Below are 25748 nucleotides of genomic sequence, written 5' to 3' on the forward strand. Positions count from 1 at the left end.
CCAGTTCCCTTCAGCGTCTGTTCCTTCACACCCCACCTTCCCCAGTTCCCTTCAGTGTTCGTTCTTCTGCACCCCACCTTCCCCAGTTCCCATCAGCATCTGTTCCTCTGCACCACACCATCCCCAGTTCCCTTCAGCGTCTGTTCCTCCACACCCCACCCCACCTTCTCCAGTTCCCTTCAGTATCCATTCCTCTGCAACCTACCTTCTCCAGTTTCTTTCAATGTCTGTTCCTCCACACCCCACCTTCCCCAGTTCCCTTCAGGGTCTGTTCTTCTGCACCCCACTTTCCCCAGTTCCCTTCAGCATCCGTTCCTCTGCACTCCACCTTCCCCAGTTCCCTTCAGCGTCCGTTCCTCTGCACTTCACTTTCCCCAGTTCCCTTCAGCGTCTGTTCCTCCACACCCCACCTTCTCCAGTTCCCTTCAGTGTCCATTCCTCTGCAACCTACCTTCCCCAGTTCCCTTCAACGTCTGTTCCTCTGCACTCCTTTCCCCAGTTCCTTTCAGCGACTGTTCCTCCACACCCCACCTTTCCCAGTTCCCTTCAGTGTTCATTCTTCTGCACCCCACCTTCCCCAGTTCCCTTCAGCATCTGTTCCTCTGCACCCCACCTTCCCCAGTTCCCTTCAGCATCTATTCCTCTGTACCCCATCATCCCCAGTTCCCTTTACCGTCTGTTCCTCCCCACCCCAACTTTCTCAGTTCCCTCCAGCGTCTGTTCTTCCCCACCCCACCTTTCTTACCTTTCTCCCTCCCTGCCCCTTACTTTGCAGCAGGCAATTTCTAAATGTGCTTTCTACCAGCAGCCGGAGCATTGAAATCGCGTGTGGCTGCAGGTAAGGTCATATCTGATGCAATTTCCGGTTGCTTCAGAAATGACCTTTATGTCAGCCACACGCGATTTCAACATTCCGGCTGCTCGTAGGAAGCACATTCAGAGAAACTGCCTGCCGTGAAGATAAGGGGCAGGGATGGAGATGCTCAGGCGGCAACAATCCATAAGGAGGGAGGGAGATGCTTGGGCGACTGCAGCGATCGGGCGGCGGTTATCAGTAAGGAGGGAGGGAGCACGATCAGTGACCGCGCGTATTCCCTCTCTTAACTGCGGAGACAAGACCATTCACCGCTCCACAGTGAACACTGTTTTCCCACACACACACACTGTTTCGGCGGGTAACCGCCACCGTGTCATTCTCTAAAACAAATCTTTAATAGGACCCACCAGAACCTCTCTGAGCTCCCTTAAAATGTAAAATGGAATGACTGGATGGCTAACATCATCAACCAGTTCTCATCTTACCTCGATGTTAGAAAATCAATAAAAATGAATTTGTTTAACCGATTGTAACCTATGAATCTATTGTATCACTCCTCCCAACCTGTACCTTATTTCCGACAACTTTGCACTGTAACTTCTTCAACTTTGTATTGTAACTACTTTGATGACTTTAAATTGTAACTCCTTTGCTGATTGTCCAGCGCCTCTTGTAAACCGCCTCGAACTATCATGGCTTTGGCGGTATATAAAAATAAATTTATTATTATTATTATTATTAATATCCTGGGATGGATCCCATCAGGTCCCATCACTTTGTCCACCTTCAATTTTTCAAGTTGCTCATAAACGACACGGTATCTACTCCATTTTCGTATGTAACTTTGCCAGACATTCTTGGTCCTTCTCTAGGATCATCTTCTGTGAACATAGAACAGAAGTATTACTATTTAACATATTTGCTTTTTCATCACTCTCCACATATCGATACATATCATCTTTTAGTCTCGCAATTCCATTTTTCTTTTTCTTCCTTTCACTAATATATCTGAAAAAATTTTTGTCTCCCTTTTTTACATTCCTAGCCATTTGCTCTTCCGCTAGACACATCTCTCTTGGCTTCTATCAGTTTCATCTGGTAGTCCTTTCTATACTCCTCTTCTTGGGTATTTTAATATTTCACGAATGCCAGTTCTTTTGCCTTTATTTTCTCCGCAACAAGTTTAGAGAACCATTTCGGTTTCTCTTGTTTTTATTTATTTTCCTCACATAAAAGTCAGTAGCCATTTTTATTGCTCCTTTCAGCTTAGACCACTGTTTTTCCACTTCCCTTATGTTGTCCTAGCCTATCAGCTCTTTCTTCAGGTACTCTCCCATTTTGAAATCTAGGACTTTGAATTCTGTGTGGCCGCCCTCCACTTTAGCTGTTATATCAAACCAATCCGTTTGATGATCGCTATTTCCCAGGTTGGCACCCACTCGAACATTAGAGATATTCTCCCCATTTGCGAGGACCAGATCTAGTATTGCTTTATCCCTCGTGGGTTAAATCACCATTTGTCTAAGCAGAGCCTCTTGAAAGGCATCCACAATCTCCCTATTTTTTCCAATTCTGCAGACGGAACATTCCAGTCCGCCATCCAACAGCAGCACCTCCTCTTTCTTTCCAAACTTTTGGATATCTGCAATCAGATCTTTATCAATTTGCTGCAATTGAGTCAGAGGTCTGTAGACAACACCCCATAAAAAGAAGTTTCATCTTGTCTTTTCAAAGCAATCCATATCGCTTCTTCCTCTCCCCAGGTCCCCTACATTTCAGTCGCTTGGATATTGATCTACACATAGAGAGCTAATCCTCCACCTTATATAACATAGTAACATAGTAGATGACGGCAGATAAAGACCCGAATGGCCCATCCAGTCTGCCCAACCTGATTCAATTTAAATTTTTTTTTTTTTTCTTCTTAGCTATTTCTGGGCAAGAATCCAAAGCTTTACCCGGTACTATGCTTGGGTTCCAACTGCCGAAATCTCTGTTAAGACCTTTGACCATCTCTGTCCCTCTTACAAATATTATATCCTGGTATGCTTGCATCCCATCCATGGGAGAGTGATGAGCCATGTCTCTGTGATAGCAACAATATTATGGAGGTATATATTGTCAATGGTGTATGTAATGTTTAATGTAATGTTGGATGTAATGTTTTAGCTTTGTATGTAAATTTGTAACCCGCCCTAGGTAAGGGCAGGATATAAATGAATAAACAAACAAACAATCTTATCTGAAAAGAGCACACAGCACAGTGCTCCTGAGGAAGTTCAAGTGTGGGAAGTGAAACAGTGGCCATACTCTCCCCCCTCCTTTCCCAGCAGCCCTATTCTCCCCCACATACATATCCCCCCTCCCAGCAGTCCTATTTTCTCCTGCATACACATACCTCCCTCCGAGCAGCTGTATTCTATCCCCCACCAACATACACACACCCCAGTAGTTAGTACTGCCCGATTCAGGGAAAAGTTTTCGATTCAATTCAGTCTACTGAATCGATTTTCCTGCCCAATTGGGTGCTTTTTTCAAATGTCCTGGTAGGTTTATGTTGTAGCCTCTTCACCCACCCCACCCCCTTTGCACTGCTGTGGTATAAACAAAAAAGGCTTTTCCTCTCTCTGTTAGGTCCTAGCTCATGCTCGCTAACATCTCTCTGGCAGGACACACATTTCAAATCTAATCTAATCTAATCTAAATCTTGGGTTTATATACCGCATCATCTCCGCAGATGGAGCTCGACACGGTTTACATGGTTAGGGAAGGAACGGAACTCCAGTGGAATTATATAAGTATGAGAGAAGAGAGGTTGGTGTGAGAGTGCCAGGAGCGGGACGGGGTTACGTTCTGGAGAAGAGCCAGGTCTTCAGATGCTTATGGAATGGTAGAAGGGGGCTCAAATTGCGGAGAGGGGAAGGGAGACTGTTCCAGAGCTGAGTGATTCTGAAAGGGAGGGAAGAGCCAAGTTTACCAACAAGGGAGATGCCTTTTAAGGAGGGGTAGGATAGTTTTAATTTTTGAGTGGATCTAGTGGAGGTTGGATTTGAGGAATTCCAGGATAGAGGGATAAAAGGAGGAAGGATACCGTGGAGGATCTTGAAGGTTAGGCAGGCACATTTAAAGTAGACCCTGGAAATAACGGGAAGCCAGTGGAGTTTGGATAGGAGCGGTGTGACATGGTCAAATTTACTTTTTGAGAAGATAAGTTTGGCCGCGGTGTTCTGGATTAGTTGGAGTCTGTGGAGGCTAACATATTGTAATTGCAAAATAGAAAATAAAATTATTTTTTCTATCTTTTGCTGTCAAATCATATTGGTCCCAGGCTCTGGTTTCTGTTTGTCTTCTGTTAACTCACTTGCCAGGGTCTCCTCCCATTTGACGTTTTCTTCTTTCTCCATTCTCACCATCCATCTTCCATCTCTGTCCTTCCCTTCCCCAGACTGGCATCTTTCCTTTCTTTGTCTCTATCCCTGCAGTTTCTCTAACGACCACTCCCCCCCCCCCACGTTCCGCTCCTCCATGGGATTCGATAAAGCAGTAAACTTGCGCTCTTCAGGCCACTGGCAGCATGAGTGAAGCATTCCCTCTGCTACTGCTTTGCACCTAAGCGGGACCAGGAAGCTGTAGCAGAGGGAAAGCTTCCAGCCACGGAAAGCAGCGTGTTTACTTCACGAATCAGTGAGTTGGGCAGCACTTTGAGCAGCCCTGCAGCCAGTGAGTGAATGGAATGATTTAGTCATTGAAGCCTGTTAAGAAAAGGGACAAGGAGTCCTTCACTCAGCAGCACACCAGGCACCTGGGATCTCTGGGAGAGAGAAAGAGACAATGGTTTCTGCGGTTGGACAGACTAGATGGACAATTTGGCCTTTATCTGCCGTCAGGTTTTATGTGTCACATTAGGATAAAAACTTGTATTAACCCTTTCAGGACCATAAGGATCGTAGGCCAATTTTTGTGGTTTTGACGACATTTTTATGGTAAAAAGGGCTTGCAGATGCCAAAAAATTGATTTTTTTTTGTGAAATATCATTATTTTTTTAAAAAAAAAATCACACTTCTGGCTTATGGACAGTGTGGCAAGTGAATCTTCTCGTCAATCTGGCAACGACGCTAATGAATGAATGTCGGAACCAGTTTGTTTACATAAAGGCAGTATCATATGGAATCCATACATATCAAATTTAGAACTGTAGACTATCCCAATCAAAATTTATAGGATTTTAAAGTTATGGGACAAATATGTCCCTTGGTCCTGAAAGGGTTAAGGATCTTGCACTGTAACTATGGCAACTAACCTGCAAACTGTATATTATATATTGATGTCAGATTCCTAGTATGTGTTGAGTTAGGATAAAAACTAATTATAGCAAATGGGAACCTGTACTGGATGAGATAAATCAATATATTTATTCAGGTACCTGGGGCATGGGGGGGGGGAATCCACTTATCCCCCAGACTCTCCACCTACAACATTAACGGGCGAAGAGGCGGGCGGGCTTTGCTGCTTTTCGAGCTGCAGCAGGTCGCGTGCCAAGCCCCGCCCCCAAGTGGCTCGCGCTCGGTGAGCTCAGCGATGCGGAAGAGGCCACCGTGACCCCACAATCCAACTCCTACCTGAGGGCCGCTGACGGCTCTCGCTCCTTTGCCGCCTTCCGCGCGGCCGGAAACAGGAAATTGCGTCAGACGGAGGGGGCGTGCAGTGCCGGCAGGCCCAGAGCCAAGGCGGAGCGGAGCGTGGCGCGCGCAGGAGGAGTGGGGCGTGGCCACGAGGCCGTTGGAGACCAGGCCATCTCGCGCGGAGAAAAGCGCTCTTCCATTGGATACAAATGACGCGCAGAATCCGCCCCACGTGGGCACTCTTGACCCACTTCAGTCAGGCTTTCACTCTCACCCGCTGCGTTCCAGGAAACGCCCCTCGCTCAAGCCCGCTCCTGGGACTGGGTAAAAAGCAGATCACGGCTAGAGAATGACACGGTGACTAAATTCATCACCGTCCCCCGTCCCCGCGGATAACCGCGGAAAATAATCCCATGTCATTTTCTAGTGTCTGTTTCAACCTCAGTCCTTCTACACCAGCATTCTTCAAAGCAAAGCTTGCGGGTCAGTGGTTGTGGCCATTCATACTCTGATTCTTATGGGAGCCAAGGATAATGAAGCCATTGTGACATCACTGATGTGATTGGCTCTTAGGCACTGGTGGAATGAGGCATTATGACATCACAATATCTGCTCTGGATACCAGAGACTGTCATTCTGTAGTGTCTATTTCAACCTCAGTCCTTCTACACCAGCATTCTTCAAAGCAAAGCTTGAGGGTCAGTGGTTGTGGCCATTCATACTCTGATTCTTATGGGAGCCAAGGATAATGAAGCCATTGTGACATCACTGATGTGATTGGCTCTTAGGCACTGGTGGAATGAGGCATTATGACATCACAATATCTGCTCTGGATACCAGAGACTGTCATTCTGTAGTGTCTGTTTCAACCTCAGTCCTTCTACACCAGCATTCTTCAAAGCAAAGCTTGCGGGTCAGTGGTTGTGGCCATTCATACTCTGATTCTTATGGGAGCCAAGGATAATGAAGCCATTGTGACATCACTGATGTGATTGGCTCTTAGGCACTGGTGGAATGAGGCATTATGACATCACAATATCTGCTCTGGATACCAGAGACTGTCATTCTGTAGTGTCTGTTTCAACCTCAGTCCTTCTACTCCAGCATTCGTCAAACCAAAGCTTGTGGGTCAGTGGTTGTGGCCATTCATACTCTGATTCTTATGTGAGCCAAGGATAATGAAGCCATTGTGACATCACTGATGTGATTGGCTCTTAGGCACTGGTGGAATGAGGCATTATGACATCACAATATCTGCTCTGGATACCAGAGACTGTCATTCTGTAGTGTCTGTTTCAACCTCAGTCCTTCTACACCAGCATTCTTCAAAGCAAAGCTTGCGGGTCAGTGGTTGTGGCCATTCATACTCTGATTCTTATGGGAGCCAAGGATAATGAAGCCATTGTGACATCACTGATGTGATTGGCTCTTAGGCACTGGTGGAATGAGGCATTATGACATCACAATATATGCTCTGGATACCAGAGACTGTCATTCTGTGGTGTCTATTTCAACCTCAGTCCTTCTACACCAGCATTATTTAAAGCAAAGCTTGTGGGTCAGTGGTTGTGGCCATTCATACTCTGATTCTTATGGGAGCCAAGGATAATGAAGCCATTGTGACATCACTGATGTGATTGGCTCTTAGGCACTGGTGGAATGAGGCATTATGACATCACAATATCTGCTCTGGATACCAGAGACTGTCATTCTGTAGTGTCTGTTTCAACCTCAGTCCTTCTACACCAGCATTCTTCAAAGCAAAGCTTGTGGGTCAGTGGTTGTGGCCATTCATACTCTGATTCTTATGGGAGCCAAGGATAATGAAGCCATTGTGACATCACTGATGTGATTGGCTCTTAGGCACTGGTGGAATGAGGCATTATGACATCACAATATATGCTCTGGATACCAGAGACTGTCATTCTGTAGTGTCTGTTTCAACCTCGGTCCTTCTACACCAGCATTCTTCAAAGCAAAGCTTGCGGGTCAGTGGTTGTGGCCATTCATACTCTGATTCTTATGGGAGCCAAGGATAATGAAGCCATTGTGACATCACTGATGTGATTGGCTCTTAGGCACTGGTGGAATGAGGCATTATGACATCACAATATCTGCTCTGGATACCAGAGACTGTCATTCTGTAGTGTCTGTTTCAACCTCAGTCCTACACCAGCATTCTTCAAAGCAAAGCTTGAGGGTCAGTGGTTGTGGCCATTCATCCTCTGAACCAAGGATAATGAAGCCATTGTGATGTCACTGATGTGATTGGCTCTTAGGCACTGGTGGAATGAGGCATTATGACATCACAATATCTGTTCTGGAATGTTGCTGCTTAATCTCAGCATTCTTCAAAGCAAAGCTTGAGGGTCAGTGGTTGTGGCCATTCATACTCTGATTCTTCCCTCTCTCCTTAAAGAATGACATGAAGATGATTTTCCACTGTTATCCACGGGAACGGTGATGAATTTTGTCACCGTGTCATTCTCTTCATGGCCACAGCCTCGATTTTGACAGCTGCGCTCTGACGGACTACTTGACCTTAAAAAGAAAGCAGCTCTGGCATGGGGGTCTGCAGGTATCCCGGATCCCGCTCACCCCCTCCAGCGGGATCTGTTAGGTCCACAGGAGTTAAAACCAGTGGGGTAACAAGGATGAGAGATGCCCCTCCCCCGCCCTCGAATCCACCCCCCTCCGCTCTATCCATGATCCTGCCTGCCACGCATCCCCCCTCCCCTCTAGTTGACATTGTTGTTTGTGACGGTCAACAGCGTACTCCCAACAACCCCATTGGCTCTCCCTCTGACATCATTTTCTATGCACGGCACCCAGAGGTGACATGAGTGGGAGAGCCAACAGGGTCACGAAGAGCCACAAACAACAACTTCAACTGGACATGGAGGGGAGTCGGCACCCCCATCAACATGACACCTTTGCCCCCTATTACTACGAGGATCCCTAGAGTAAGCGAGATCCATTAGGTTCACAGGAGTTGAGGGTCCCTGAGGACCCCACACCACGGCCATTTTTAGTTCCATGGGCTCCATTTGCTGATTTATTTTTCTGGTTGGGGTCAAATGGGGATTTTGTGGACTCCGCAGAGATCCTCATTTGAACTCCCACAGACCTCACAGATCCTGCTCAACTCCAAGGTGAATATCTGTGAGGTCCGTGTCTTACCCAGTCCCTCTGCTACCTTTGGTACTGTTCATCATACATTATCCTTGCTGGGATTCCAGGGTCCTCTTCTCTCCTGAGCATTTATTGTATTTACCATCATATACAGCTACAAGTATTCCATGCTTTATAAGGTTATATACTGCTTATCCGGTGATACCTATTTTTCCAGGTGCAACATTTGATAGGTTGCTTTACTAATATCATCCAATTAAATTAGAAACTGCTAATCTAAAGATTATTAGAGTGAAAAAGAAATATGACTTTTTGAACCAGTGATAATTCACTTTAAGTCCTCCTGTTTTGATATATTCCATTTTCAGTTGGATGTGAACACTTGAGGTTCTTTTGCCATCATCTGAAAAAAATTTCTTCTTATTTTCATCTCATCAGGAGGTTTATTGGTCCTAGGACTCTATATTTTGAGGTATTGATTTCTTCTTATCTCTCCCATTGTACTTTCAGTGTATGTTATGGTGGATTCCCCTCTAAGTTGTTCCACTGTCAATCGGTGTACCTCAAGGCTCTGTCTTAGGACCTCTCCCTTTTCTCTATATATACCCACTTCCTGGGTGCACTGATCTCTTCCTATGGTTTTCAGTATCACCTTTGTGCTGACAACCCAGATCTACCTCTCCACACCAGTTATCGCTATAGGAATCCAGGCCAAAGTTTCAGCCTGCCTGTCCAACATTGCTGCTTGCATGTCTCACCACCATCTAAAACTGATTATGGCTAAGACCTAGCTCCTTATCTTTCCACTTAAACCCCCTCCCCATCTCCATTCTTTGTTTGTGTAGACAACACTCTCCTCCTCCCTGTCTTGTCAGCTCGCAATCTTGGAGTCACCTTTGACTCCTATCTCCCCTTTTCCACTCAAATCCGCTAAAGCCTATAATATTAGCAAAATCCGACCTCTCCTTTCTGAGCACACTACCAAAACCCTTATTGATGCCTCTGTATAAGACTTTGGTGAGACCTCATTTAGAATATTGTGTACAATTCTGGAGATCGTATAAACAGGATGGAATCAGTCCAGAGGAAGGCTGCTAAAATGGTTGATGGTCTTCGTCATAAGATCTCAATCTACATACTTTGGAGGAAAGGCGGGAGAGGGGAGATATGATAGAAATGTTTAAACCTACATGGCATAAATGTGCATGAGGCAAGTCTTTCATTTTAAAGGAAGCTCTGGAATGAGAAGGCATAGGATGAAGTTAAGGGAATGGGGACTTGTATACTACCTTTTTGTTGCTTTGGCGATTATCTCAGGAGTAATCTAAGGAAATACTTATTTACAGAAAGGGTGCTAGATGCGTTTCCTAGTAGAGGTGGTGGAAACAAAGACTGTGTCTGAATTAAAGAAAGCATGGGACAGGCACGTGGGATCTCTTAGGGAGAGAAGGAGATAGTGGATGCTGTGAATGGGCAGACTGGATGGGTCATTTGGCCTTTATCTGCCATCTCTGTTTCTATAATTTGAAAGTAAACCTGAGGACCATTATAGACTTGCAGCCCAATATATAAACATGGGTGTGGGTATATACTTGTTAGGACCAGAAGGGGGCATAATCAAACCTTTAAAATGTCCAAAATCCTGCCTAAGTCAGCACTTGGACGTACTAATAGCAGGGACATCCAAGTACCAATAATCAAAACCAATTTTCTGAACATGCAGCACCTCTTCTAAGCTGCTGTGTGTCCAGAGATCAAAGGGGCATGTTGGGAGGTATGTTATGGGCGGGAATCAAGTGGGCTTAAACTTGGACATACTGCAGCGATAATCAAGGCTTTCCTAGTGGGAACTTAGGCGCCGGCAGTTAGATCTGTTTTAGTTGCATCTAAGTGCTTCAAAGCTGCCCAAACTGACCAGATTAAGGCATAATCCCCCCTCTTTACTCCCCCAGTGGTCACTAACCCCCTCCCACCACCCAGAGGGGGGGAACCAACATATTGAGTGCTTACCATCAGCTGATTGGGGCAGGGGAATTCCTATCAGTTGAGCCAGTTTCAGGGATTTCTGCCAGCTCAGCTGATTGGGATTCCCCCTACCAGGATCAGCTGAACTGGCAGATAGATTCCTCTCTCCCTCCCTCCCTCCCTCACAGATCCCCCAGCCCCCTCCACAGAGAGCCCCCTGTACTATACCCCTCCCCCCAATATCTCTCGACACCCCTGACACCACTGGCAACAATCCCTCTCCACATCACCTGATACATGACATTGAAATATTGAGCCAAAGGGCCTTAGACCCCTCCCTTTGCATCCCAAGATTCATTGGGAGAGGGAAGGCCCATCATTCGCTGCACGCAGCCCTATAGGCAGGAGGAAGTGGGCTACCCTCCTGCCGATTTTGCAGCGCAAGGTACGGGAGTGTCGGGTGATATTGGGGGGTGTTGCTAGTGCTGTCGGGTGATGTGGGGGGTGTTGCGGGATATTGGGGAGGGGTGTAGTGTGGGGGCTCTCTATGGAGGGGGCTAGAGAATCAGTGCTTGTGAGGGAGGAGAGAGGAATCTCCTTGCCAGTTCAGCTGATCCTGGCAGGGGAAATCCCCTTCAGCTGAGCCAGCAGGAATCCCTGAAACTGACTCAGCTGATGGGGATTCCCCTGCTGCAATCAGACAAGGTAATTACATTGTGCGTTTTTCATGTGGACATTTTTGTTTTGAAAATGGCCAAAAAAGATAGACGTCCTAAGGACCATGCATAGGTCATTTTCGAAAATAAAAGACAGACATCTGGCAGCTTTGAAAATGGATGTTTTTTCTACTGGTTTTGTGGACGTCTTGTCCAAAACATCCAACCTCAGACAACCTATCGAAAATGCCCTTCATAGTCTATATATGAAGCCTAAAATAGCAGCACCAAAAAGGAAGGTGCTTAGCACGATTCTATAAAATGCCTCTAAAGTTAAGCACAGTTTATAGAATCATGTATAGTGGCTAATGCTATCCTTGTGACCAACATTTAAGTACAAAAAATATCAAATAAACCACTCAAATGAAGGGGTCTATATTCAGTTGACTTTTAACCGTTATTAATCATATTTCCAATCGTATTATCTATGCAGGAAAAGGGCTCAGAATCAGGGAGTCCTACGTTTTATTGTCACATCGACTCTCGCTGTCAGCGTAGACGCTATTCATATAGCTACTCCATACTTCAATCACTGGCCAAAATCCTGCTTATTATATTTTTACTATTTAATATTTATTCCTATCATTTTATCCTTTTTTAAATTTCTAACTTGTGACTATTGGACTTTCCAATGAGCATTTAACTATGAGCATTCATTCAAGTGGTTTATTTGATATTTTTTGTATATTGGTTATTGATACCACTCAGTTAGAATTTCCCTAACATTTAAGTACAACCATTTAGCCAATGAAAACCAGGCCTAAATACCCCTAACTTTTAGGAATGCCCACGACTTGCCCGTGTGCCTCACCTGACCACACCTCCTTTTCCGTTCTGCGCACTAGAATTCAAGCACACTGTTTTATAGAATACGCTTAGAAAGTTGTGCCAATTATACGTTAATTCCCAATTATCAGCACTGATTGGCTTGTTAATTAAGTAGTGTTCACAAATTGGCAATTCACACAGATCTGCACTCGCAACTTTCATCGCGCTATACAGAATCTGGTGCTTAATGTATTTGTTAATTAACATAATGATTTTCAAAAAAGAAAGACGACCAAAAGACGGCATAAACCAGCACTTGGACGTCCTAATCGCCAGGATGTCCACGTGCCAATTTTCAAAACCATAATTCTAGACCTCTTGCTAGATTTTTTGACCGCTGTGCATTCAAAGTTCAAAGTGCGTGTTGGAGGCTTTGGGCTTGCTTAACACTTTGATATCTTGTGGTGACAATCAAATCTTTCCTAAGACATCCTGGACAAAACTTAGACATCCAGAGGAATCTAAACTGACCACTGGAGGGATAAAGTAATGACACACACACAGACTTCCTCAGTGGTCACTGACCCCCCTCTCACCCTAGAAAGATCTGAATGAAAGATTAGCACCTGGTATGGGAAAGCTTACTAGAGCTGCACACCGGTGTCTTAAGTAGCCTGGTGGGTGGACTAATAAGCCATAGAGAGGAGGACCCAGGCCCATAAGCCACTCTAACCACTACATTTATAATGGAAAGTGTGAGGCCACCAAAACCCGCCACCTGTAGCCAAAAGGGCTATCGGGGTGCTACACAGGTGGGTTTTGAAAAGCTGAAGATAAATTATAAAGGGGTTATGGGAGATGCTCTGTTGGCATGTCCTTGTGGCCAGTCCATTACAATGATGGCCCCTCCCACGTCCAAATGGTCTGGATTTGGGCATTTTGAACTTGGACATTTTTGTGGTCAAAAATAATGAATAAAGTTAAACGTCTTAAGGTGCCTAAATAGGCAATTTTGAAAAAAATATGTTTGAACATCCAGCAGTTTGGCTGGTTTCTAAAATGGCCATTTCTCTGTATGTCTTGCAGGAAATGTCCAAAGCCCCTCTATGTGTCGCTATGTATTGTGCAGGTGATTGTGTGTGTGTAATATGTGTATATCGTATCTACACACAGAGAAGAAACATAAGTGTTAAAAAAACGCACAAAGCGGAGCCAGGACAAAACGCACGCTGGAATCTTGACCCTACATGGGCTGTGTTTCGGCAAAGGTTGCCTTCCTCGGGGGTCCTGTGGGCAGAAGTCCAGCTGGAAAGCTAAGGCAAATTCTTGTGGAAAAAGCCGCAAGCAATTAAGAGGGCTGACACGGGCAAGAAACATGAGAGTCGGTCTGCCCCTCCCCCGCCCCCTCCCAATGTTCCTGGCATGAGCAGTAACCCCCATCGGCTCTTCCTCTGATGTCACTTCCTAGGTGAGGGTCCAGCTTGGGATCATTACACAGGTACAAGAGAAAGGAAGCAGCGCACACACATGGCAGTGGGGCTGGGGGGAGGTGCTCGTCCTCCTCTCTGCAACCCCCCCGCACCTCCCTCACTACACCTCTGAGTCTGCCCAGTTTACATCCAGGAAATACGAACTGATAAATATACACCCACATATTTCTGTCACAGGAAACACAGATGTTTGTTTCTCCCTCTCTTCCTTTCCACACAGCTCTATCCATCCCTTCTCTGGCCAGCAGTGTTTGACTTCTGAACAAAAAACATTGCTAAGCGTGGCTGGAAGCTCTTTCCTAAATTATCTCAGCAGCTCCCACCCTCCAGTCTTCTCAGCCGGCTCCTGTCACATCTGTCTTGTCCCCTGGTGCTTTCCTTCCTTTGCCTTTCCCAAAACAGATCCCAAGGCTTGGCTTTGTGGTTTTTTTTCCTTCCTTTGCTCGGATTATTTTTCTGCAACTGCTCTTTTTAGGGAATTGGGGTGGGGCTCTAGGCAGACACAGAATGCCAGTGGGAAAGCCAACTTCTCCGAGTCTGTACTCAGCTAAGAGCCGGAAATCAACCAATTAGTGCCTGGGATCCAGAACCCAGGAGAACGGTGAGTAAGAACTTGGGGGGAGGGGGGGCTAACTGCTATCCTTGGCTTGTGCACAGCACATGGTCACTGAATGCAGTCAAACAAGTGGGTCTGCACTTCTATAGGAGGGCCCCCACCCCTGGGGAAAAGCAGCAGAAGAGAGCAGGATATAAGGGGTTTGGATAAAAAAAAGAAGAGGAACAAGAAGACTAAACATTCAATTAAGCTTTTTCCCCATAGGTCTCCTCTGCCTTCTGGGCCACAGGTTACTCAGGGCTCCTACTGGAAACGGGATCTGATGCAGGAGAGAACACAGTGACTGTAATAGTGAAGAGTGACATACTGCATGATCAGCTGAGGAGTGGCCTAGTGCAGTGTTTTCTCAACTCAGTCATCTTGCCGGTCACGTTTTCAGGATATCCTCAATGAAAAGTGCTTACCCTGCCTCCATTATATGCAAATCTCTTTCATGCCTATTCATTGTGAACATCCTGAAAACCTAACTGGCAAGAGGGCATTCCAGGACCGAATTGAGAAACACTGGCCTAGTGGATAGTGTAGCGGGCTTTGATCCTGGAGAACTGGGTTTGATTTCCACTGCAGCTCCTTGTGACCCTGGGCAAGTCACTTAACCCTCCATTGCCCACTAGGGACAGAGAAAGTACCTACATATGATATGTACAGTGCTGTGTATGTCTAGTAGTACTGTAGAAATTAATACTAGTAGTAGTATGATGAGAGAGTACAGTGTGCAGACTGCATGAATTGCAATGGTGTATACACTGCATGGAAAAAGAGTATCTCAGTTGCAATGGTGTATACACTGCATAAAAAGAGAGTGTCTCAGTTACAATGGTGTGCAGACTGCATGAAAAGAGAATGCATCAGTTGCAATGGTGTATACACTGCATGAAAAGAGAGTGCCTCAGTTGCAATGGTGTGCAGACTGCATGAAAAGAGAGAGCATCAGTTGCAATGATTGCAATGGTGTATACACTGCATGGAAATAAAGTATCTCAGTTGCAATGGTGTGCAGACTGCATGGAAAGAGAGTATCTCAGTTGCAATGGTGTGCAGACTGCATGGAAAGAGAGTATCTCAGTTGCAATGGTGTGCAGACTGCATGAAAAGAGAGTGCCTCAGTTGCAATAGTGTGCAGACTGCATGAAAAGAGAGTGCATCAATTGCAATGGTGTATATACTGCATGAAAAGAGAGTGCCTCAGTTCCAATGGTGTGCAGACTGCATGAAAAGAGAGAGCATCAGTTGCAATGATTGCAATGATGTATACTAGTGCTGCCCGATTCACGATTCGAATCGATTCACTGATTCGAATCAGGTGAATTGATTCGAATCGATTCAATTTCCCAAAAAATTGGCCTTTTGATTCAATGATTGACCCTTCCCCCGTACCTTCCAAAAACAGGAGTTGCAGCATTGCCTCTTGCTGGCCATCCGCTGCCGCTCCTGCTTGAGGAGGAAGAGTCAGTCAGAAAGGCCTTCCCCAGCTTCCCCGCTCTTACCTCCTTAAGGCAGCTTGCAGGCTCGTTGCTGTTATAGCGATCCCTGCAGCTGCCTGTCGTCCTCAGCGGCAAGTTCTCTCTGCTACATCCTGCCCCTGCTCTGACATCAGGGACAGGATTGCAGCAGAGAGTATGTGCCGCTGAGGATGATGGGCAGCTGCAAGGATCGCTATAACACCAATGAGCCTGCAAGCTGCCATGTTAACTTAAAAGTAAGAGCAGGGAAGCTGGGGATGGATACAGGCTTGCGGGGGGAGCAGGTGTTCGCGGCAGGAAGCAGGCCGAAGAGTGCCTTCACGGCAGGAGGGTAGGCCATTGCGGGGGGAGGGCAGGTCTTCGTGGCGGGGAGCAGGAGAAAAGAATGCCTCACGGCAGGGGGGCAGGCCTTTGCAGCGGGGAGCAGGAAAAAAGAGTGCCTCACTGCAGGGAGGCAGGCCTTTGCGGGGGGGGGGCAGGAGAAAAGAGTGCCTCACGGCAGGGGGGCATGCCTTTGCAGGGGGTGAGGGCAGGTCTTCGTGGCGGGGAGGCAGGCTTGTTCAGAGGAAAGAGGAGGAAGGAGTAAAAGAGGGGAGGAGAGATGCCAGATCTGGGGTGAAGGGAAGAGAGACCAAACAAAAAAGAGGGGGAGAAAAGCAAAGGAGAAGTGCTGGACTAAAGGAGAGAGGGAGAAGAAATGCAAGACCACAAGGGGAAGGGTACAAGAGGGATAGATACTGCTCCAAAGTAGGTGGGCAGGGTGCAGGATGGCAGGAGAGATAGTAGGAGAAAGCCTGTACCTGGGGAAGGGGATACAAGAGGTAAGGAAGAGAGAAAGAAGAAGCTGGATATGGGGAGAGATAAGATGCTGGACATGGAGGGAACATAGGAACGGGGACAGTATTGGAGAGGAGAATAGGGACAGGGACACAGAAGAGAGATGCTGGATGAAAGGGTAGTTGAGAAAAGGAGAGATGGTGGATCTTGGGATGGTGGGGTCCATCGCTGCAGCTGCGGGGGGATGGAGATGAAAAAAAAAAGAAAGATGCCAGACCTCTGGGGGAGGAAAGGGAAACAGAAGGGGAGGACAGAGATGAAAGATGGATGGTTAGCACGGAGAAAGAAGAAAAAAGGAGAGCCTGATCAGAAGACAACCAGACCAACATGGGACCAACATGATTTGAAAAATAACCAGACAAGAAAAGGTAGGAAAAATAATTTTATTTTCTGTTTTGTGATTACAATATGTCAGATTTGAAATGTGTATTCTTCCAGAGCTGGTGTTGGACCGCGAACGTGAGCTAGGATTTAACTGAGAGAGGAAAAGTATTTTTTGTTTGTTTATTTTGTTTACACCACAGGACCAGTGTGGGTAGGAGAGGGCAAAGGGAGTGAAGAGGCTATAAAATAAACCCATCAGGATGTTTGGAAAAAAACACCCAATTGGGCAGGAAATTCGAATCGAATCGAAAAATCGATTCAATAGGCTGAATCGAATCGAAATTTTTTCCCCTGAATCGGGCAGCACTAGTGTATACACTGCATGGAAAGAGAGTATCTCAGTTGCAATGGAATCTTGTACCCCAATATATTAGAGAATTAAAAGATTTAACCCTATTTAAAAAAACTCTAAAAACATTTTTCTTTAAAGATGCTTATGATTCCTAGCATATTAATTATCAATTTTTACTTAAGCAGCTAAAATTACCCCCCTTTTTTGTTCTTTCCTTTTATGTTTTTCCTTTCCTTTTATATTTTTCCTTCTCTCCTATCCAAACATTGTAACTTTTTCCCCACTTCCCCACACAATTCTTGTGAGTTTTAACCCATAACAAAAGTTATTTTATATGTATGTATTTTGTATGTTAAGTTTTAACCCATAACAAAAGTTATTTTTGTTAACACCAATATTTTATTTGTATATTTTATTATGTTGTAGATTGCCTAGCAATTTAAATAGGCGATTCATTAAGAACAAATAAACTTGAAACTTGAAACTATACACTGCATAAAAAGAGAGTGCCTCAGTTGAAATGGTGTATACACTGCATGAAAAGAGTGCCTCAGTTGCAATGATGTGCAGATTGCATGAAAAGAGAGTGCCTCAGTTGCAGTGGTGTATACACTGCATGAAAAGAGAGTGCCTCAGTTACAATGGTGTGCAAACTGCATGAAAAGAGAGTGTATAATGCTCGAAGTATGGGAAACAAGATTCTGGATCTAGAAGCTTTGGTGGAAGAAGTGGAGTTGGATATAGTGGCGATCACGGAGATGTGGTTCATGGAGAACCATGACTGGGATGTAGTTATACCAGCCAATAATCTGTTCAAGAAAGATAGGGTAGGAAGAAATAGAGGACGAGTAGCGTTATATGTTAAAGAACATATTAAAGCCACACGATTGCAGGATCTGCAGGGCATGAAAGAGGCACTATGGACCAATTTGGAAAGAGGGAAAGGTGAATATATTTACATTGGTGTGATATACAGGCCTCCTTCAAAGACAGAAGAAGTGGACAGAGATTTAATTGTAGACATTCAGAATACCGTATATCTAAAAAAGGGGAAGTCTTGCTAATAGGTGATTTTAACATGTATATTGATTGGGGTATCCTTATTGCAGGGTCTTCTAGAAGTAGGGAGAACCTGGATTCTCTATAAGGAGAACTGTTCCGGCAGTTGGAAATGGAATCCACGCAAGATGGGGTTAAACTGGACATAGTGTTTGCAAACGGGGAAAGTGTTTCTGATGTTATAGTGGGTGATCATCTGGCAAGCAGTGATCACTGCATGGTATGGTTTAATATTAAGATGGGTATATAGAGGCTCATTCAAAACCAAAGGTTCTAGACTTTAAAAAAAACTAACTTTGTTCGGATGGGGGTTTACGTCAAGGAATTGTTGTCTGGTTGGGAACATCTGGAAGGAGTGGAAATGCAGCCGGCAAAACTGAAAGGAGTGATTGTAAGGGTGACAAACCTTTTTGTGAGGCAAGTAAGTAAAAGCAAGAGGAAAAGAAGGCCACTTTGGTTCTCAAAAGTAGTAGCTGAGAAGGTAAGGAATAAGAGGTTAGCGTTCATAAACTACAAACGATCACAGAAAGAGGAAAACAGGCAAAAATATCTGGAAAAGTTAAGAGAGGCTTGTCGAGTAGTCAGGAAAGCAAAGATGCAAATGGAAGAAAAAATAGCTGACACGGTAAAATGGGGAGACAAGACGTTTTTTAGATATATTAGTGATAGGAAGAAGTGCAAAAGTGGCATTGAGAGACTCAAAGGTGAAGGAGAGGAATATGTAGAAGCAGATAAAGAAAAGACCAAATTTCTTAACAAATATTTCTGTTCTGTGTTCACGGCTGAAGCACTGGGAGCGGGACCGCAGAAGACAAACGTGAATAGGTATGGAGGAATAATAGACCTTGATTGATTTTCAGAGGGTTGTGTTCGTGAGGAGCTAGCTAAAATAAAGGTAGCGATGGGGCCGGATGGTGTACATCCGAGGGTGCTGAAGGAACTTAGGGAAGTTCTGGTAGCTCCATTGACTGACCTTTTCAATGAGTCTCTAGAGCAGGGGTGTCAAAGTCCCTCCTCGAGGGCCGGAATCCAGTCGGGTTTTCTGGATTTCCCCAATGAATATGCATTGAAAGCAGTGCATGCAAATAGATCTCATGCAGATTAATTGGGGAAATCCTGAAAACCCGACTGGATTCTGGCCCTCGAGGACCGACTTTGACACCTGTGCTCTAGAGTCAAGAGTGGTACCGGAGGACTGGAGAAGGGCGGATGTGGTCCCTCTCCAGAAAAGTAGAAGTAAGGAAGAAGTAGGAAATTACAGGCCGGTAAGTCTGACTTCTGTGGTAAGCAAATTAATGGAAATACTTTTAAAACAGAGAATAGTCAAGTTTTGGGAATCTTGTGGATTACAGGATCAGAGGCAACATGGATTCACTAGAGGTAGGTCTTGTCAGACAAATCTGATCAATTTCTTTGACTGGATGACCAGAGAATTGGACAGAGGATATGTGCTAGATGTGGGTATTTAGATTTTAGCAAAGCTTTGACAGTGTTCCACACAGACGTCTAATAAATAAACTGATTACCCTCAGGATGGGTCCCAAAGTGATGGGCTGGGTCAAGAACTAGTTGAGTGGAAGGAGACAGAGGGCAGTGATCAATGGAGATCGCTCTGAGGAAAGGGATGTTACCAGTGGTGTGCCTCAAGGTTCTGTTCTTGGGCCTGTTCTTTTTAACATATTTGTAAATGATATTGCTGAAGGGTTGTTGGGTAAGATTTGCCTCTTTGCAGATGATATGAAAATCTGCAAAAGAGTAGACACGCCGGATGGGGTGAATAACATGAAGAAAGACCTGGTGAAGCTTGAAGAATAGTCTGAAATTTAGCAGCTAAAATTTAATGCTAAGAAATGCAAGGTCATCATTTGGGCTGCAAAAACCATGGGGATCTGTACAGATTAGGGAGTGAAGAGCTTATATGCATGAAAGAAGAGCTCACAAACGTAAGGAAGTTCTTATTCACCCAGAGAGTAGTAGAAATCTGGAACGCTTTTCCAGAGGCTGTTATAGGGGAAAGCACCCTCCAGGGATTCAAGAAAAGGTTAGATAAGTTCCTGCTGAACCAGAACGTACACAGGTAAGGCTAGACTCAAATAGGGCACTGGTCTTTCAACTAAGGGCCACTGCGTGTGCGGACTGCTGGGCATGATGGATCACTGGTCTGACCCAGCAGCGACAATTCTTAAGTTCTTATGATCTTAAGTTGGGCAAACAGGCTGAAAAGGTGACAACAAAAGCTAGAAGGATGCTAGGTTGCATAGGGAGAGGTATGGCCAGTAGGAAAAAGAAGGCATTGATGCCTCTGTATAAGACTCTGGTGAGACCTCATTTAGAATATTGTGTACTATCCTGGAGGCCACGCCTTCAAAAAGATGGAGTTGGTCCAGAGGAAGGCTGCTAAAATGGTGTGTGGTCTTCATGATAAGGCCTATGGGGACAGACTTAAAGAGCTCAATCTGTGTACTTTGGAGGAGTGAGGGGAGATATGATAGAGACGTTTAAAGACCTACGAAATGTAAATGTGCATGAGTCGAGTCTCTTTAATTTGAAAGGAAGCTCTGGAATGAGAGGGCATAGGATGAAGTTAAGAGGTTGATAGGCTCTAGAGCAGGGATCTCAAAGTCCCTCCTTGAGGGCCGCAATCCATTCGGGTTTTCAGGATTTCCCCAATGAATATGCATTGAAAGCAGTGCATGCACATAGATCTCATGCATATTCATTGGGGAAATCCTGAAAATCCGACTGGATTGCGGCCCTCAAGGAGGGACTTTGAGACCCCTTGCTCTAGAGTAATCTAAGGAAATACTTTTTTACAGAAAGGGTAGTAGATGCATGGAACAGTCTCCCGGAAGAGGTGGTGGAGTCAGAGAGTGTCTGAATTCAAAAAAGCCTGGGATAGGCACATGGGATCTCTCGGAGAGAGAAAGAGATAATGGTTACTCCAGATGGGCAGACTGGATGGGCCATTTGCCCTTTATCTGCCATCATGTTTCTTACTGCAGTCCTGTTGGATTTCCTTTCCGTAATCTGGTTCTTGCCACTGAATAGAACTGATTAGCCCTGAACAACCCTTTCATTACCAGATTTAAAGATCTAGACAAGCTTTTGGACACAATTAATTTGTGTGCAAAACCCAGTTTTACATAGAATGGGCACAAAATGAAAAACTGAAGCCAAGCTAGCCTGTGTGCCAAATCTGGTTTAGTTTATTACTTCACTTCCACTGCAGGTAAATGCATGCACAAGCTCCAGCCATTTCTGCTCGTTCGTCCTGGTCTTCAAAGCAGTCCTGTCATAGGATGCCTGCCTCAGCCTAGGAAAGTGTCCACAGAGACCACTAAGCAGCTACATCCTTTTTTCGGAGAACTGTGCATGCCACAGTAAAGCAAAGTCCTCTTTCCACTCCCTCACACGCATTGTTTTCATTCTCTCACTTCTAATTAATGTGACTCATTCAGAAACTATTCTACCAGAAGCCTCAGCCATGGTAATTGAGGTTCCTGGAACGTATCTCTTACCCTAAATGACCTTTTCCCCTTAGAAACGTTGTTAGCTTCTTTCCATCATTTGGCAGAAGCTGCGTTAACAAAGAGAAGGGGCTCATTTTCAAAAACGAAAAATGTCCAAACAGAGGCAGAAAGGGCAGATGGACGTTTTTCTTGCCAAACCTTTCCAATTCCCTTTTTTCAAAACCTATTTTCTAGACGGATTTTATGCTGTTGATCAGCAGTTCATCGAAATCTCAAGGGGGCGTGTTACCTGCGAGGTGTGGGTGGGTCAAGGGTGGGCTTATGACGTGGACATTTTCTGCCAAAATGAAACATTTAAGAATATGTCCAGGGCGCAGTTTGGACGTTTGGGGCTAGACCTGTTTGAATAACGAATAAGTGCCAAAAAGGTACCCAAATTGGACAGATGACCAGCAGAAGGATGTAAACATGACCCCCCCTTCACTCTCCCAGTGATCCCTGACCCCTTCCCACTCCCACCAGTATGCCAGCTGAAAGCTCACTTTTTCAAAGCTGCGCTTAAAGCACCATATTAGTTTGTCATTCCCTCTATAATCACTGTGTGAGCGGTCTGACCCAGCAGCGGCAATTCCTATGTTCTTAACCCTCTCTACCTCTTCATCCCCTTGTATTTCCCTACATAAACAGCATATATTGAGTCACCAGTGTGTCTGTCATAATTGAGCAGGGACCACCTCTTGCATGTTTAAAGTAGAGCAGCCCTTGTAATGCACAGAATGGAATGCTCACCTCTTACGGGGCAGCGTTTTCCAGCAGGTCTGGAGCACGTTTTGTGTGGTCAGAATGCAGCTGTTACACAAAACAGAAACAACAGCTGCGTCAATATCGTGTGTGAAATGGAAAGAAACTTGCTTTGATATGATAGAGACTTACAAGATCATGAAGGGCATAGAGAGAGTAGAGAGGGACAGATTCTTCAAACTTTCAAAAAAGAAAAGAACAAGAGGGCATTTGGAAAAGTTGAAAGGGGACAGATTCAAAACGAATGCCAGGAAGTTCTTCTTTACCCAACGTGTGGTGGACACCTGGAATGCTCTTCCAGAGGATGTAATAGGGCAGAGTAATAGGGGTTCAAGAAAGGATTGGACAATTTCCTGCTGGAAAAGGGGATAGAGGGCTATAGATAGAGGATTACTGCACAGGTCCTGGACCTGTTGGGCTGCCACGTGAGCGGACTGCTGGGCGCGATGGACCTCAGGTCTGACCCAGCGGAGGCATTGCTTATGTTCTTATGCTTGAGAGCTGCGGCAATCGGGAGCTGCTTTTGTGCACGGACGCCAGGCACAGGTTCTTCCCCTTTCACCTGGGGTGCATATCCTTTGCATGCTATTTGTGCTGAGCATAGCCTGGCAAATCCAAATCACCCCCAACCCGGTGCATCCTGCCCTAAATCCTCTCAACTAACCCTTCTCTGCTGCCTTAGACCCGGCAGTATATTTCTGGCATTAAGCATGTGTTCAAATCTCCTGTTAACTTCTGTGACTTCACTTCTGCATTGAACCACTTTGCACATGATAGCTTTCTACATCAGCCCTACCTAGGTGACTTATATAACTCGGGCAGACCTGAGCTCTCGCCTCATCCCCTTATCCAGATACCATCCTATGCCCTTCCGTCCCTCCCCCCTTGGCTCTGGCCTGAACTGGTCTCACTTCACTCTGATTAATCCCTTATTCTGTTGTCCCTTGCTTTTGGTGCCTTTTTTTCTTGGACGCACAAACCTTGTACTCTGTTGGGTTGGATTTATGCATCAACAAAGAAGCCGTTTTGCTTTATGAATTCCAATTTACAGTGGCCCCTGACACAGGCGCTTATGTTCGCTGAAACACAGTACTGTGTGGGGTCCATGTTACTGGATGTCCTGGCTCTTGCAGATTGCTCACTGTCCGTTCCCACTGCTTTCTCTGTTGTTCAGTGTTTGTTGGGATCTCGTCCTGTTGGACTCCAGAACCAGCCAGGCAGAGGTAGCGGGTTGACTGGGCAGAGCCAGTCTGCACCCTTCTCGCTCCCATCACAAATCCACCTGGTTAACTGGGTAACTCCTGTCTTCATATCTTTTTTGTAATACTACATTTACCGTGCTATGTTTTATTGAACTATGTCTCACCATACCATGATTTGTCATTTGCTGTTTTGCCAATGTTTACCATACTGTCTTTTACCATACTATGGTCCAGATTCACTAACCTGCCAGATCAGGCCCGATCTGGGCAGGTCCGACGAATTCTGCAAAGTTAAATATACAGATGGGGGTGATCAGAGAAATGCCCCCTTCTGCCTGCCCGGATTGCTGGTGTGCGATCCCTGTGCATGCGCAGACCATCTGTTTTCCCTGCAGATGGTCTGCACATGCGTTTTGTGTCCATTTTTTTGTTTTTTTGGACTCCCCATTGGCGACTCTTCCCCCCCCCCCACCAACAAGTCGGTCACCGGACAAGTCGGTCACCTGCCGCTCTGCGCTCCCCATGCTCTCGCGAGCCTCGGCTCGCTTTGCCATATCTTTATTTTTTAATTGAGCCCATGGTTTTAATCCGCTTAAAGCCCACGGATTAAAACCACGGGCTCGCAGTGCAGGGCAGAGCAGGGCGGCATTCGGTCACTTTTTAATGAAAAATAATGCATTTTCACCCTTTAATTTTGCAGCCAGAGGCGAGAGACCTTCCCCCCCCTCCACCCCTCAGACCAGAGCAGGGTGGCACTCGGGGCAAGCAGGCAGGAGAGATTGCAGAGCAGAGCAGGGCAGAGTGCAGGTTTGAAAAGACGTTTTCGACTGGTCCCCAGCAGTTGCTTCTTCATTTGATCATCCAGCCCAGTCGGATGTGAAATTTTGTGTTGTGAATCGTGTCCCTGCCTACTTTGCATGTGTTTCACCTCATCTGCATGCACGAATTGGAGGATGGTCGGCAGAGAGGTAAGTGAATCGGGCCGGAGGGAAATTTGGTCGCTAAGGGGTCGCAAACCACGATCGGTTTGCTTTGTGAATCTAGCCCTATGTCTGAGAGTATGGCAATGTGGTTAGAGCTGCAACCTCGGCACCCTGAGGTTGTGGGTGTGAACCCACTCTCCTCCTTGCGACCCTAGGAGGGTCACCTGATCTCCCATTGCCCCAGGTACATTAGATTGTGAGCCCATCAGGACAAGTAGGGAAAAAAGCTTGAATAACTGAATAAATTAATGTAAACTGAGCTCCCCTGGGAGAACGGTATAGAAAATTTAATAAATAAAATTGTCTCACACCTCAGTTCTATGACCCCCCCCTCCCCTTTTCATGAATATGGAGGGGGAGAGAAGAGTGGAGCAGAAGAGAGAAAGATAAAAGCGGGAGGAGAGAAAAAAGATAGAGGGTAAAGGAGGAGAGTCAGACAGTCTGGAAGTCAGAGACTCACTTAAGAAAAATGTTAGTTCTGTGGTTCCTATTCCAAGAAATATAAGGCTGCTCGCCAGGACATCAATTCAAATGAAGACTCCAGTGACCCTCATCCCCCCCTCCAACCATTTCATAAAGTGCCCCCCAAAAATTGGGGGTGTCATGGCAGAAAACTGAGTAGGACTGCAAGTGGACCCTCCCCCCTTCTTTGCTGCCCCTGATAACTGGCTTGTGGGCTGGCACCTTTGGTGGAAAACCAGTGGTTGCAGGCCTGCTCTTTGGCTGTGAGATTGGGCTGGCGAAGCGTCTCTTATTCTTTCATTGGCTCTCACATCGCCTTTAACTTGTAATTTCATTCCCATTGGGATAAAGGAATTCTGCTGTGGAAATGCAGGGATGGCAGAGAGTGAAACAAAATCTTTTGCTGTCTCTTTCTCCTCCATTGCCAAATCCAGACTCCGTTCCTTTTATCTTGTTGTACCATATGCCTGGAATAGACTTCCTGAGTTAGTACATCAAGCTCCGTCGCTGGCCTTTTTAAAATCTAAGCTAAAAGTCCACCTTTTTGAGGCTGCTTTGAACTCTTAAACCACTAGTCACTTGTTCAGTGTCCATGCTTATTTTAATCATTTGCACAATAACTAACTCCCTAATCCCTTTATAAGCCCTGTTAGTAGTAGGGTCAATTT

At 45.6% G+C, this 25748-nt stretch overlaps 2 protein-coding genes across 5 annotated transcripts in view; one reads left to right on the forward strand and one right to left on the reverse strand.

Moving 5' to 3' along the window:
- CANT1 (calcium activated nucleotidase 1) overlaps positions 1 to 5581 on the reverse strand; it is a 62688-nt gene extending 57107 nt beyond the window's left edge. The window contains exon 1 of one of the 3 annotated variants that reach the window (XM_033962464.1): positions 5438 to 5581. The gene's annotated coding sequence lies outside the window, so the exon portion shown is untranslated. Of the gene's footprint in view, positions 1 to 1387; positions 1529 to 5241 lie in introns of those variants that run through there. The other 2 variants (XM_033962463.1, XM_033962465.1) reach the window with 2 other exon arrangements.
- Positions 5582 to 13546: 7965 nt separating this feature from the next.
- The window catches only part of C1QTNF1 (C1q and TNF related 1), a 47472-nt gene continuing 35270 nt past the window's right edge, over positions 13547 to 25748 (forward strand). Inside the window, exon 1 of one of the 2 annotated variants that reach the window (XM_033960265.1) lies at positions 13547 to 14112. The gene's annotated coding sequence lies outside the window, so the exon portion shown is untranslated. Of the gene's footprint in view, positions 14113 to 23618; positions 23728 to 25748 lie in introns of those variants that run through there. The other variant, XM_033960266.1, reaches the window with a different exon arrangement.

This window comes from Geotrypetes seraphini, chromosome 10, assembly GCF_902459505.1.
Source record: "Geotrypetes seraphini chromosome 10, aGeoSer1.1, whole genome shotgun sequence".
Lineage (NCBI taxonomy): Eukaryota > Metazoa > Chordata > Amphibia > Gymnophiona > Dermophiidae > Geotrypetes > Geotrypetes seraphini.